We start from the raw sequence: 4,269 nt of genomic DNA on the forward strand, positions 1-4,269 counted from the left end.
TTTTGGTAGGGGGGGAGCTGCAGGGTGGCTTCTGTAAGAAGCTGCTAGAAGCTCCCCAAGATTGATAGAGCCAATGCCAGCCGGCTACAAAGAGGGACCCGCCGCTGGCCAAGGCTGAGCCTGTCAGCAACGTTGGTGGTACCTCTGTGATAATATATTTAAGAAATGGTAAAAAGTACTGCACAACAGCAGCAGGAAGAGAGGAGTGAGAAGATGTGAGAGCAACAACTCTGCAGACACCCAGGTCAATGAAGAAGGAGGGGGAGGAGGTGCTCCAGGCGCCAGAGCAGAGATTCCCCTGCAGCCCCTGGAGAAGACCATGGTGAGGCAGGCTGTCCCCCTGCAGCCCATGGAGGATGATGGTGGAGCAGATATCCACCTGCAGCCCGTGGAGGACCCCACACTGGAGCAGGTGAATGCCCGAAGGAGGCTGTGACCCCATGGGAAGCCCGCACTGGAGCAGGCTGCTGGCAGGACCTGTGGCCCCATGGAGAGAGGAGCCCATGCTGGAGCAGGTTTGCTGGCAGGACTTGTGACCCCACGGGGGACCCACGCTGGAGCAGTCTGTTCCTGAAGGACTGCACCCCGTGGAAAGGACCCACGCTGGAGCAGGCGCAGAATGTGAGGAGTCCTCCCCCTGAGGAGGAAGGAGCGGCAGAGACAATGTGTGATGAACTGACCACAACCCCCATTCCCCGTCCTCCTGCACCGCTGGGGAGGAGGTAGAGAAAGGTTGAGCCCAGGAAGAAGGGAGGGGTGCGGGGAAAGTATTTTAAAATTAATGGTTTATTTCTCATTATCCTTCTCTGATTGTGATTGGCAATAAATTAAATTAATTTCCCCAAGTCAAGTCTGTTTTGCCTGTGATGGTGAATGATCTCTCCCTGTCCTTATCTTGACCCAGGAGCCTTTCATTACATTTTCTCTCCCCTGCCCAGCTGAGGAGGGGAGTGACAGAGCGGCTTTGGTGGGCACCTGGTGTCCAGCCAGGGTCAACCCACCACAAGAAGGTTTCTGGAAATCTCTCCCCATCATTTCTGTCCCAGGAAACTCTATCAGTTGGATATTCAAAAGAGATGTCCTGGGGAGTATGCTATGGGGCACTGCCCTATAAGAAAAAAATGTACGGAGTAGGTAACACAAATGGATAGTCACCTGTCCGTTCAGTAAGGACCCATTCAAGACAGTCATGTTCTTGCCTTTTAAGTGTTCAATAAATGTCTGGGATTTCTCCAGTGCTTTATAATCTTAGCTTCCCATGGGAGAATGGGTACTCTATTTAAAAAAACCAAAACAAAACACAAACCCCCTGCATATCTGTGGGTGCAGAAGTTGTTACACTAATGTAATGCATCTTCATATAGAGTATATTTTCCCTGTGGTAGCTGTAGGGCCAAGTGAGTACTCCAAGACAAAAGGTTTATTATCCCATCCTCGTCTCAGGAAAAAGTCCTTACAGATCTGAAGTTCTCAGGGATGGTCCTTAACCAATCATTCCTTTGAGCAGAGCAGGTCATTTGTTCATGTGCTTCTCTTTGGAGTTGCTAATTGCTGGCTTAATTGCTTCAAGGTTTTTTGGGTTAATTGCTTCGGGGGTTTTTTGGGAAATCTGTCTATGGTTTTTTGGGAAATCTGTCTATGGTTATAACAGCTACTGTGAAAACAGGGTGGAAATGTTAAGAGTACTCCCAGTAAGAAAGGTTGATCTACAGTAAAACCAACATATGAGAATAAACGTGTAGTGATGTTGTGTGATTATGGTGCGAATATATTGTAGACTGTACTTATCTCTGTGGTGACACCTGTGCTATATGACTTCTGCAGTGAGAATCTGGATATTGGACATTACCTTCTTAGCTACCCTATAACAAGTGTGCCAATGTGTAGCATTTTGTGAATACCGTGATGATAGCAGAGCTACTTCAAGGTCTTGCATATAAACAACATAGATAACTGGTAATCATATGGAGGATATGAATTTGTGCCCAGTGAGCTCCTGAATATGAACTCAAGCTTCAGCTTAAAATAACAGTATGAGAAATTTTATGTATGTAGTTTTCTTGTAAGCCATTTCTATGCCATGCATTGATGGGTGGATACATTTTGAGTTCCAGACTTGTTTCCACTAACGATTTCAATGATCAGGGTCGTTGCACTTGTGGTTTATGTGAGTGCACATGATTTGACTACTCAGGTAATGGCTGTTCCAGTGCTACTGCAGAAAAGTTAGTAGTGCCGATCCTAAGACTTGCCCTAGGACAGCTGAGGGCTTGAAGTCCCAGTGGAAATGCACCTGTATGTCTTCAGTGTCTGCCTGGAACAGGGTCATGTGTCTTTAATCAAACAAGTGATCTTTTTGCTTCTTCAATATTTATATTTTATAAAACAACGTGCACAAAGCTTATCTGAAAATATGTGGTCATTGGTTTTAATGAATGTGCAAACTTTCAAAACAATCAGAGGCACTTGAAGTCGTGAACTTTTCTCTGCCTTTCAAAAGAAGCAGAACCAGTCTGTGAAACAAATTTTCTTAACTGACTTCTACTGTTTGTGGTTTCTAAGTTGACAGTGTCTTATTTTTTTCCCCTCTGATTATTTTGGCACTTTGAGCAATAAAAGTTCTTGTAAAAAACCCCATAAATGCACATTAAAGGAATAGTTTTACTGTTCTGTGTGAAAAGTGGATTCACTTGATATCGCTCCAATTAGCACGACCCTTGTATGTGTTTGAAGTCGAAGGGCACAGAGACCCGTGAAAGGCTAATTGCAGCCAGTTATATTCACTAGGTTTCAGTCTTTTATGTAGTTGAATCCCTGATAATTTCAGAACAAATTGCAGGCCTGCAGCATCCTACAAGGCCCAAATTAGGTGTGTTAGCCGTGTAGGAAGCAAGACTGAAAAAAAGGTGTGAAAAAAGCTAAATGATGGCTCTTCTAAAGGGGAGTTCACCCTGAAGGAAGTCTTCAACCATCACTTTAGATATTAAACATACATAGCTGTAGAAAGGAGCTTATATTCAGTTTTCCATCAAAATTTATCAGTCTTCTTCCAAGGACACTGTCAAGAAGTTTTCTCTTTTAAATGCAAAATAGCATGAATGGCATGGTTGTTTTTGCTATATCACTTAGCATTTATAAGAAACTACGTTTCCATCCAGAAATAAAAGTAATGTTAGTTCATACAGCATGTCTATCACCACTATCTACCAGAACATTGCGAACTCCATTAAGGAGTGCTCAGTTAGTTTTCTGGCTTTTCTTATGGTGTTGGCTAATTGCCACAGTAATGTCCATAACCACTGTTGCTGTAAATCTGGCTTGAAGAATTGAAACATCATCTTTTCAAAATGCTAAAATAACAACATCCTCTTCTCTCTCGCTCATTTGAAAACAGGTTCAAAGCTACCTGGTAGATTTAAGTCAAATTCACAATTACCAGTCAGATGGTATTTTTTTTTTGTGAATAAACTATTCATTAAAAAACCATTTGCTTGGTTCAAACCTCCCACCCAGGAATGGGATATCCCCAAAGGTTTTGCCAGTGAAAAGTGGGTGTGTTTCAGATACGTAATACAATCTTGGAACCGTGAAGGGCATCCGTAGTGCTGCTGTAGACCTGATGAATAATGCATAGTGGTTCATAGGGAGCTTTGTTAAATGGAGAGATAAATGTGACAAATGCATCACTGTTCTGAAAGCTCCCTATCTTGTTACATCGCGGAAAGCAATGCTCTGGTTTACACGAATCCTCATATTTTGTTTCTGTTATCAAAGCTCTGATCAAGGGAATCCATGGGAATTCAGGATGCTAAGCACCTCACAGCCTCTAACAAAAGATCTGCTTTAGTTTCCCCGGAAAGCAAATCTGTGCCAAGACCCTGCTTATAAATTTGCCCACAGAAAGACATTTTCCTACTATATGATAAGGTCTAAATTAAATTTCCTTTCAGTAAAGTGGCTTGATTCTCAATGTAAGCATTCTTATTCTGGTTTGACTGCCTTTTCCCCAGGCAGGTTTGGTAGTGACTGAATCTAAATCAGATTAAGTTTTATAGTGGCATAAAAGGAATTATACATGTGGAGTTATCCTTGTCTAGCTACACTTCATGCTAATTTAAGTAGTCTATGTAGAAATCTTTTCCACATAGCAGTCTCTGTTCATGCACGGGTCTAAATTTTTAGGGTCAGCATGGACTCATGCATGAATTCCTCCTTAGTGATTCCACTGATGTGACGGCGAAAGTTTTCCTCACTTGTTTTGTGGAGAAA

The sequence above is a fragment of the Grus americana genome, unplaced genomic scaffold, assembly GCF_028858705.1.
Source record: "Grus americana isolate bGruAme1 unplaced genomic scaffold, bGruAme1.mat scaffold_273, whole genome shotgun sequence".
NCBI lineage: Eukaryota > Metazoa > Chordata > Aves > Gruiformes > Gruidae > Grus > Grus americana.